The sequence below is a fragment of the Hypomesus nipponensis genome, chromosome 24, assembly GCF_054491055.1.
Source record: "Hypomesus nipponensis isolate SF chromosome 24, ASM5449105v1, whole genome shotgun sequence".
Taxonomy (NCBI): Eukaryota; Metazoa; Chordata; class Actinopteri; order Osmeriformes; family Osmeridae; genus Hypomesus; species Hypomesus nipponensis.
Genome location: NC_140384.1, coordinates 912,501 through 920,000, shown reverse-complemented (window position 1 = coordinate 920,000; position 7,500 = coordinate 912,501). Strand labels below are relative to the sequence as shown.

At 46.7% G+C, this 7,500-nt stretch overlaps 21 non-coding genes and 5 pseudogenes across 21 annotated transcripts in view; all 26 read left to right on the top strand.

Annotated features, from left to right (window-relative positions):
- Positions 1–34, top strand: part of LOC146230158 (5S ribosomal RNA) — a 119-nt gene extending 85 nt beyond the window's left edge. The window contains exon 1 of the ribosomal RNA XR_014743467.1: positions 1–34. This exon is cut by the window's left edge and continues 85 nt beyond it. This is a non-coding gene — a ribosomal RNA (5S ribosomal RNA).
- A 188-nt stretch (positions 35–222) lies between these two features.
- LOC146230157 (5S ribosomal RNA) lies at positions 223–341 on the top strand. The gene has a single exon (XR_014745188.1). It is a non-coding gene; the product is annotated as a 5S ribosomal RNA (ribosomal RNA).
- A 170-nt stretch (positions 342–511) lies between these two features.
- Positions 512–630, top strand: LOC146230156 (5S ribosomal RNA). Its single transcript, XR_014743466.1, has one exon. It is a non-coding gene; the product is annotated as a 5S ribosomal RNA (ribosomal RNA).
- A 172-nt stretch (positions 631–802) lies between these two features.
- On the top strand, positions 803–921 carry LOC146230155 (5S ribosomal RNA). Its single transcript, XR_014745220.1, has one exon. It is a non-coding gene; the product is annotated as a 5S ribosomal RNA (ribosomal RNA).
- Positions 922–1,105: 184 nt separating this feature from the next.
- On the top strand, positions 1,106–1,224 carry LOC146230154 (5S ribosomal RNA). The gene has a single exon (XR_014743465.1). It is a non-coding gene; the product is annotated as a 5S ribosomal RNA (ribosomal RNA).
- Positions 1,225–1,396: 172 nt separating this feature from the next.
- On the top strand, positions 1,397–1,505 carry LOC146230153 (5S ribosomal RNA; annotated as a pseudogene).
- A 172-nt stretch (positions 1,506–1,677) lies between these two features.
- LOC146230152 (5S ribosomal RNA) lies at positions 1,678–1,796 on the top strand. The gene has a single exon (XR_014746047.1). It is a non-coding gene; the product is annotated as a 5S ribosomal RNA (ribosomal RNA).
- Positions 1,797–1,968: 172 nt separating this feature from the next.
- Positions 1,969–2,087, top strand: LOC146230151 (5S ribosomal RNA). Its single transcript, XR_014743464.1, has one exon. It is a non-coding gene; the product is annotated as a 5S ribosomal RNA (ribosomal RNA).
- Positions 2,088–2,259: 172 nt separating this feature from the next.
- On the top strand, positions 2,260–2,368 carry LOC146230150 (5S ribosomal RNA; annotated as a pseudogene).
- Positions 2,369–2,540: 172 nt separating this feature from the next.
- On the top strand, positions 2,541–2,659 carry LOC146230149 (5S ribosomal RNA). Its single transcript, XR_014745218.1, has one exon. It is a non-coding gene; the product is annotated as a 5S ribosomal RNA (ribosomal RNA).
- A 172-nt stretch (positions 2,660–2,831) lies between these two features.
- LOC146230148 (5S ribosomal RNA) lies at positions 2,832–2,950 on the top strand. Its single transcript, XR_014743463.1, has one exon. It is a non-coding gene; the product is annotated as a 5S ribosomal RNA (ribosomal RNA).
- Positions 2,951–3,122: 172 nt separating this feature from the next.
- On the top strand, positions 3,123–3,231 carry LOC146230147 (5S ribosomal RNA; annotated as a pseudogene).
- A 172-nt stretch (positions 3,232–3,403) lies between these two features.
- Positions 3,404–3,522, top strand: LOC146230146 (5S ribosomal RNA). The gene has a single exon (XR_014745217.1). It is a non-coding gene; the product is annotated as a 5S ribosomal RNA (ribosomal RNA).
- Positions 3,523–3,694: 172 nt separating this feature from the next.
- Positions 3,695–3,813, top strand: LOC146230145 (5S ribosomal RNA). Its single transcript, XR_014743460.1, has one exon. It is a non-coding gene; the product is annotated as a 5S ribosomal RNA (ribosomal RNA).
- A 186-nt stretch (positions 3,814–3,999) lies between these two features.
- Positions 4,000–4,118, top strand: LOC146230144 (5S ribosomal RNA; annotated as a pseudogene).
- Positions 4,119–4,290: 172 nt separating this feature from the next.
- Positions 4,291–4,399, top strand: LOC146230143 (5S ribosomal RNA; annotated as a pseudogene).
- A 184-nt stretch (positions 4,400–4,583) lies between these two features.
- On the top strand, positions 4,584–4,702 carry LOC146230142 (5S ribosomal RNA). Its single transcript, XR_014743459.1, has one exon. It is a non-coding gene; the product is annotated as a 5S ribosomal RNA (ribosomal RNA).
- A 184-nt stretch (positions 4,703–4,886) lies between these two features.
- LOC146230141 (5S ribosomal RNA) lies at positions 4,887–5,005 on the top strand. Its single transcript, XR_014745187.1, has one exon. It is a non-coding gene; the product is annotated as a 5S ribosomal RNA (ribosomal RNA).
- Positions 5,006–5,175: 170 nt separating this feature from the next.
- Positions 5,176–5,294, top strand: LOC146230140 (5S ribosomal RNA). The gene has a single exon (XR_014745969.1). It is a non-coding gene; the product is annotated as a 5S ribosomal RNA (ribosomal RNA).
- Positions 5,295–5,462: 168 nt separating this feature from the next.
- On the top strand, positions 5,463–5,581 carry LOC146230139 (5S ribosomal RNA). Its single transcript, XR_014743458.1, has one exon. It is a non-coding gene; the product is annotated as a 5S ribosomal RNA (ribosomal RNA).
- A 182-nt stretch (positions 5,582–5,763) lies between these two features.
- Positions 5,764–5,882, top strand: LOC146230138 (5S ribosomal RNA). The gene has a single exon (XR_014744980.1). It is a non-coding gene; the product is annotated as a 5S ribosomal RNA (ribosomal RNA).
- Positions 5,883–6,060: 178 nt separating this feature from the next.
- Positions 6,061–6,179, top strand: LOC146230137 (5S ribosomal RNA). Its single transcript, XR_014745464.1, has one exon. It is a non-coding gene; the product is annotated as a 5S ribosomal RNA (ribosomal RNA).
- A 178-nt stretch (positions 6,180–6,357) lies between these two features.
- LOC146230136 (5S ribosomal RNA) lies at positions 6,358–6,476 on the top strand. The gene has a single exon (XR_014744709.1). It is a non-coding gene; the product is annotated as a 5S ribosomal RNA (ribosomal RNA).
- Positions 6,477–6,664: 188 nt separating this feature from the next.
- LOC146230135 (5S ribosomal RNA) lies at positions 6,665–6,783 on the top strand. Its single transcript, XR_014745185.1, has one exon. It is a non-coding gene; the product is annotated as a 5S ribosomal RNA (ribosomal RNA).
- Positions 6,784–6,953: 170 nt separating this feature from the next.
- On the top strand, positions 6,954–7,072 carry LOC146230134 (5S ribosomal RNA). The gene has a single exon (XR_014743457.1). It is a non-coding gene; the product is annotated as a 5S ribosomal RNA (ribosomal RNA).
- A 182-nt stretch (positions 7,073–7,254) lies between these two features.
- LOC146230133 (5S ribosomal RNA) lies at positions 7,255–7,373 on the top strand. Its single transcript, XR_014744979.1, has one exon. It is a non-coding gene; the product is annotated as a 5S ribosomal RNA (ribosomal RNA).
- Positions 7,374–7,500: the final 127 nt, after the last annotated feature.

Here is a 7,500-nt window from a genome sequence, read left to right as displayed (position 1 = left end):
GGAGACCGCCTGGGAATACCAGGTGCTGTATGCTCTTTTGCTCATTCACTTAGAAACTGACATCTTGCAATATGCACAAGTAGTCCTTCATGAAAGGGGCTGGAAGCTGTTTTCATTTTGACACGAGAGAGAGAGAGAGAGAGAGAGAGAGAGAGAGACTACCTTGCATTGTCAATTGCTAAATCTGTATATGGATAAGTAGCCTATGGTTGTCAACTTATTTCGTATGGCCATACCAGCCTGGCAACGCCCGATCTCGTCTGATCTCGGAAGCTAAGCAGGGTCGGGCCTGGTTAGTACTTGGATGGGAGACCGCCTGGGAATACCAGGTGCTGTATGCTCTTTTGCTCATTCACTTAGAAACTGACATCTTGCAATATGCACAAGTAGTCCTTCATGAAAGGGGCTGGAAGCTGTTTTCATTTTGACATGAGAGAGAGAGAGAGACTACCTTGCATTGTCAATTGCTAAATCTGTATATGGATAAGTAGCCTATGGTTGTCAACTTATTTCGTACGGCCATACCAGCCTGGCAACGCCCGATCTCGTCTGATCTCGGAAGCTAAGCAGGGTCGGGCCTGGTTAGTACTTGGATGGGAGACCGCCTGGGAATACCAGGTGCTGTATGCTCTTTTGCTCATTCACTTAGAAACTGAAATCTTGCAATATGCACAAGTAGTCCTTCATGAAAGGGGCTGGAAGCTGTTTTCATTTTGACACGAGAGAGAGAGAGAGAGACCACCTTGCATTGTCAATTGCTAAATCTGTATATGGATAAGTAGCCTATGGTTGTCAACTTATTTCGTACGGCCATACCAGCCTGTCAACGCCCGATCTCGTCTGATCTCGGAAGCTAAGCAGGGTCGGGCCTGGTTAGTACTTGGATGGGAGACCGCCTGGGAATACCAGGTGCTGTATGCTCTTTTGCTCATTCACTTAGAAACTGACATCTTGCAATATGCACAAGTAGTCCTTCATGAAAGGGGCTGGAAGCTGTTTTCATTTTGACACGAGAGAGAGAGAGAGAGAGAGAGAGAGAGACTACCTTGCATTGTCAATTGCTAAATCTGTATATGGATAAGTAGCCTATGGTTGTCAACTTATTTCGTACGGCCATACCAGCCTGGCAACGCCCGATCTCGTCTGATCTCGGAAGCTAAGCAGGGTCGGGCCTGGTTAGTACTTGGATGGGAGACCGCCTGGGAATACCAGGTGCTGTATGCTCTTTTGCTCATTCACTTAGAAACTGAAATCTTGCAATATGCACAAGTAGTCCTTCACAAAAGGGGCTGGAAGCTGTTTTCATTTTGACATGAGAGAGAGAGAGAGAGACCACCTTGCATTGTCAATTGCTAAATCTGTATATGGATAAGTAGCCTATGGTTGTCAACTTATTTCGTACGGCCATACCAGCCTGGCAACGCCTGATCTCGGAAGCTAAGCAGGGTCGGGCCTGGTTAGTACTTGGATGGGAGACCGCCTGGGAATACCAGGTGCTGTATGCTCTTTTGCTCATTCACTTAGAAACTGAAATCTTGCAATATGCACAAGTAGTCCTTCATGAAAGGGGCTGGAAGCTGTTTTCATTTTGACACGAGAGAGAGAGAGAGAGACCACCTTGCATTGTCAATTGCTAAATCTGTATATGGATAAGTAGCCTATGGTTGTCAACTTATTTCGTACGGCCATACCAGCCTGTCAATGCCCGATCTCGTCTGATCTCGGAAGCTAAGCAGGGTCGGGCCTGGTTAGTACTTGGATGGGAGACCGCCTGGGAATACCAGGTGCTGTATGCTCTTTTGCTCATTCACTTAGAAACTGAAATCTTGCAATATGCACAAGTAGTCCTTCATGAAAGGGGCTGGAAGCTGTTTTCATTTTGACACGAGAGAGAGATAGAGAGACCACCTTGCATTGTCAATTGCTAAATCTGTATATGGATAAGTAGCCTATGGTTGTCAACTTATTTCGTACGGCCATACCAGCCTGGCAACGCCCGATCTCGTCTGATCTCGGAAGCTAAGCAGGGTCGGGCCTGGTTAGTACTTGGATGGGAGACCGCCTGGGAATACCAGGTGCTGTATGCTCTTTTGCTCATTCACTTAGAAACTGAAATCTTGCAATATGCACAAGTAGTCCTTCACAAAAGGGGCTGGAAGCTGTTTTCATTTTGACATGAGAGAGAGAGAGAGAGACCACCTTGCATTGTCAATTGCTAAATCTGTATATGGATAAGTAGCCTATGGTTGTCAACTTATTTCGTACGGCCATACCAGCCTGGCAACGCCTGATCTCGGAAGCTAAGCAGGGTCGGGCCTGGTTAGTACTTGGATGGGAGACCGCCTGGGAATACCAGGTGCTGTATGCTCTTTTGCTCATTCACTTAGAAACTGAAATCTTGCAATATGCACAAGTAGTCCTTCATGAAAGGGGCTGGAAGCTGTTTTCATTTTGACACGAGAGAGAGAGAGAGAGACCACCTTGCATTGTCAATTGCTAAATCTGTATATGGATAAGTAGCCTATGGTTGTCAACTTATTTCGTACGGCCATACCAGCCTGTCAACGCCCGATCTCGTCTGATCTCGGAAGCTAAGCAGGGTCGGGCCTGGTTAGTACTTGGATGGGAGACCGCCTGGGAATACCAGGTGCTGTATGCTCTTTTGCTCATTCACTTAGAAACTGAAATCTTGCAATATGCACAAGTAGTCCTTCATGAAAGGGGCTGGAAGCTGTTTTCATTTTGACACGAGAGAGAGATAGAGAGACCACCTTGCATTGTCAATTGCTAAATCTGTATATGGATAAGTAGCCTATGGTTGTCAACTTATTTCGTACGGCCATACCAGCCTGGCAACGCCCGATCTCGTCTGATCTCGGAAGCTAAGCAGGGTCGGGCCTGGTTAGTACTTGGATGGGAGACCGCCTGGGAATACCAGGTGCTGTATGCTCTTTTGCTCATTCACTTAGAAACTGAAATCTTGCAATATGCACAAGTAGTCCTTCACAAAAGGGGCTGGAAGCTGTTTTCATTTTGACATGAGAGAGAGAGAGAGAGACCACCTTGCATTGTCAATTGCTAAATCTGTATATGGATAAGTAGCCTATGGTTGTCAACTTATTTCGTACGGCCATACCAGCCTGGCAACGCCTGATCTCGGAAGCTAAGCAGGGTCGGGCCTGGTTAGTACTTGGATGGGAGACCGCCTGGGAATACCAGGTGCTGTATGCTCTTTTGCTCATTCACTTAGAAACTGAAATCTTGCAATATGCACAAGTAGTCCTTCATGAAAGGGGCTGGAAGCTGTTTTCATTTTGACACGAGAGAGAGAGAGAGAGACCACCTTGCATTGTCAATTGCTAAATCTGTATATGGATAAGTAGCCTATGGTTGTCAACTTATTTCGTACGGCCATACCAGCCTGTCAACGCCCGATCTCGTCTGATCTCGGAAGCTAAGCAGGGTCGGGCCTGGTTAGTACTTGGATGGGAGACCGCCTGGGAATACCAGGTGCTGTATGCTCTTTTGCTCATTCACTTAGAAACTGAAATCTTGCAATATGCACAAGTAGTCCTTCATGAAAGGGGCTGGAAGCTGTTTTCATTTTGACACGAGAGAGAGATAGAGAGACCACCTTGCATTGTCAATTGCTAAATCTGTATATGGATAAGTAGCCTATGGTTGTCAACTTATTTCGTACGGCCATACCAGCCTGGCAACGCCCGATCTCGTCTGATCTCGGAAGCTAAGCAGGGTCGGGCCTGGTTAGTACTTGGATGGGAGACCGCCTGGGAATACCAGGTGCTGTATGCTCTTTTGCTCATTCACTTAGAAACTGACATCTTGCAATATGCACAAGTAGTCCTTCATGAAAGGGGCTGGAAGCTGTTTTCATTTTGACACGAGAGAGAGAGAGAGAGAGAGAGAGAGAGAGACTACCTTGCATTGTCAATTGCTAAATCTGTATATGGATAAGTAGCCTATGGTTGTCAACTTATTTCGTACGGCCATACCAGCCTGGCAACGCCCTATCTCGTCTGATCTCGGAAGCTAAGCAGGGTCGGGCCTGGTTAGTACTTGGATGGGAGACCGCCTGGGAATACCAGGTGCTGTATGCTCTTTTGCTCATTCACTTAGAAACTGAAATCTTGCAATATGCACAAGTAGTCCTTCATGAAAGGGGCTGGAAGCTGTTTTCATTTTGACACGAGAGAGAGAGAGAGAGACCACCTTGCATTGTCAATTGCTAAATCTGTATATGGATAAGTAGCCTATGGTTGTCAACTTATTTCGTACGGCCATACCAGCCTGGCAACGCCTGATCTCGGAAGCTAAGCAGGGTCGGGCCTGGTTAGTACTTGGATGGGAGACCGCCTGGGAATACCAGGTGCTGTATGCTCTTTTGCTCATTCACTTAGAAACTGACATCTTGCAATATGCACAAGTAGTCCTTCATGAAAGGGGCTGGAAGCTGTTTTCATTTTGACACGAGAGAGAGAGAGAGAGAGAGAGAGAGAGACTACCTTGCATTGTCAATTGCTAAATCTGTATATGGATAAGTAGCCTATGGTTGTCAACTTTTTTCGTACGGCCATACCAGCCTGGCAACGCCCGATCTCGTCTGATCTCGGAAGCTAAGCAGGGTCGGGCCTGGTTAGTACTTGGATGGGAGACCGCCTGGGAATACCAGGTGCTGTATGCTCTTTTGCTCATTCACTTAGAAACTGACATCTTGCAATATGCACAAGTAGTCCTTCATGAAAGGGGCTGGAAGCTGTTTTCATTTTGACACGAGAGAGAGAGAGAGAGAGAGAGAGAGAGACTACCTTGCATTGTCAATTGCTAAATCTGTATATGGATAAGTAGCCTATGGTTGTCAACTTATTTCGTATGGCCATACCAGCCTGGCAACGCCCGATCTCGTCTGATCTCGGAAGCTAAGCAGGGTCGGGCCTGGTTAGTACTTGGATGGGAGACCGCCTGGGAATACCAGGTGCTGTATGCTCTTTTGCTCATTCACTTAGAAACTGACATCTTGCAATATGCACAAGTAGTCCTTCATGAAAGGGGCTGGAAGCTGTTTTCATTTTGACATGAGAGAGAGAGAGAGACTACCTTGCATTGTCAATTGCTAAATCTGTATATGGATAAGTAGCCTATGGTTGTCAACTTATTTCGTACGGCCATACCAGCCTGGCAACGCCCGATCTCGTCTGATCTTGGAAGCTAAGCAGGGTCGGGCCTGGTTAGTACTTGGATGGGAGACCGCCTGGGAATACCAGGTGCTGTATGCTCTTTTGCTCATTCACTTAGAAACTGAAATCTTGCAATATGCACAAGTAGTCCTTCATGAAAGGGGCTGGAAGCTGTTTTCATTTTGACACGAGAGAGAGAGAGACCACCTTGCATTGTCAATTGCTAAATCTGTATATGGATAAGTAGCCTATGGTTGTCAACTTATTTCGTACGGCCATACCAGCCTGGCAACGCCCGATCTCGTCTGATCTCGGAAGCTAAGCAGGGTCGGGCCTGGTTAGTACTTGGATGGGAGACCGCCTGGGAATACCAGGTGCTGTATGCTCTTTTGCTCATTCACTTAGAAACTGACATCTTGCAATATGCACAAGTAGTCCTTCATGAAAGGGGCTGGAAACTGTTTTCATTTTGACACGAGAGAGAGAGAGAGAGAGAGAGAGAGACCACCTTGCATTGTGAATTGCTAAATCTGTATATGGATAAGTAGCCTATGGTTGTCAACTTATTTCGTACGGCCATACCAGCCTGGCAACGCCCGATCACGTCTGATCTCGGAAGCTAAGCAGGGTCGGGCCTGGTTAGTACTTGGATGGGAGACCGCCTGGGAATACCAGGTGCTGTATGCTCTTTTGCTCATTCACTTAGAAACTGACATCTTGCAATATGCACAAGTAGTCCTTCATGAAAGGGGCTGGAAGCTGTTTTCATTTTGACACGAGAGAGAGAGAGAGAGAGAGAGACTACCTTGCATTGTCAATTGCTAAATCTGTATATGGATAAGTAGCCTATGGTTGTCAACTTATTTCGTACGGCCATACCAGCCTGGCAACGCCTGATCTCGTCTGATCTCGGAAGCTAAGCAGGGTTGGGCCTGGTTAGTACTTGGATGGGAGACCGCCTGGGAATACCAGGTGCTGTATGCTCTTTTGCTCATTCACTTAGAAACTGAAATCTTGCAATATGCACAAGTAGTCCTTCATGAAAGGGGCTGGAAGCTGTTTTCATTTTGACACGAGAGAGAGAGAGAGAGAGAGAGACCACCTTGCATTGTCAATTGCTAAATCTGTATATGGATAAGTAGCCTATGGTTGTCAACTTATTTCGTACAGCCATACCAGCCTGGCAACGCCCGATCTCGTCTGATCTCGGAAGCTAAGCAGGGTCGGGCCTGGTTAGTACTTGGATGGGAGACCGCCTGGGAATACCAGGTGCTGTATGCTCTTTTGCTCATTCACTTAGAAACTGACATCTTGCAATATGCACAAGTAGTCCTTCATGAAAGGGGCTGGAAGCTGTTTTCATTTTGACACGAGAGAGAGAGAGAGAGAGAGAGAGAGAGAGAGACTACCTTGCATTGTCAATTGCTAAATCTGTATATGGATAAGTAGCCTATGGTTGTCAACTTATTTCGTATGGCCATACCAGCCTGGCAACGCCCGATCTCGTCTGATCTCGGAAGCTAAGCAGGGTCGGGCCTGGTTAGTACTTGGATGGGAGACCGCCTGGGAATACCAGGTGCTGTATGCTCTTTTGCTCATTCACTTAGAAACTGACATCTTGCAATATGCACAAGTAGTCCTTCATGAAAGGGGCTGGAAGCTGTTTTCATTTTGACATGAGAGAGAGAGAGAGACTACCTTGCATTGTCAATTGCTAAATCTGTATATGGATAAGTAGCCTATGGTTGTCAACTTATTTCGTACGGCCATACCAGCCTGGCAACGCCCGATCTCGTCTGATCTCGGAAGCTAAGCAGGGTCGGGCCTGGTTAGTACTTGGATGGGAGACCGCCTGGGAATACCAGGTGCTGTATGCTCTTTTGCTCATTCACTTAGAAACTGACATCTTGCAATATGCACAAGTAGTCCTTCATGAAAGGGGCTGGAAACTGTTTTCATTTTGACACGAGAGAGAGAGAGAGAGAGAGAGAGAGACCACCTTGCATTGTGAATTGCTAAATCTGTATATGGATAAGTAGCCTATGGTTGTCAACTTATTTCGTACGGCCATACCAGCCTGGCAACGCCCGATCACGTCTGATCTCGGAAGCTAAGCAGGGTCGGGCCTGGTTAGTACTTGGATGGGAGACCGCCTGGGAATACCAGGTGCTGTATGCTCTTTTGCTCATTCACTTAGAAACTGACATCTTGCAATATGCACAAGTAGTCCTTCATGAAAGGGGCTGGAAGCTGTTTTCATTTTGACACGAGAGAGAGAGAGAGAGAGAGAGACTACCTTGCATTG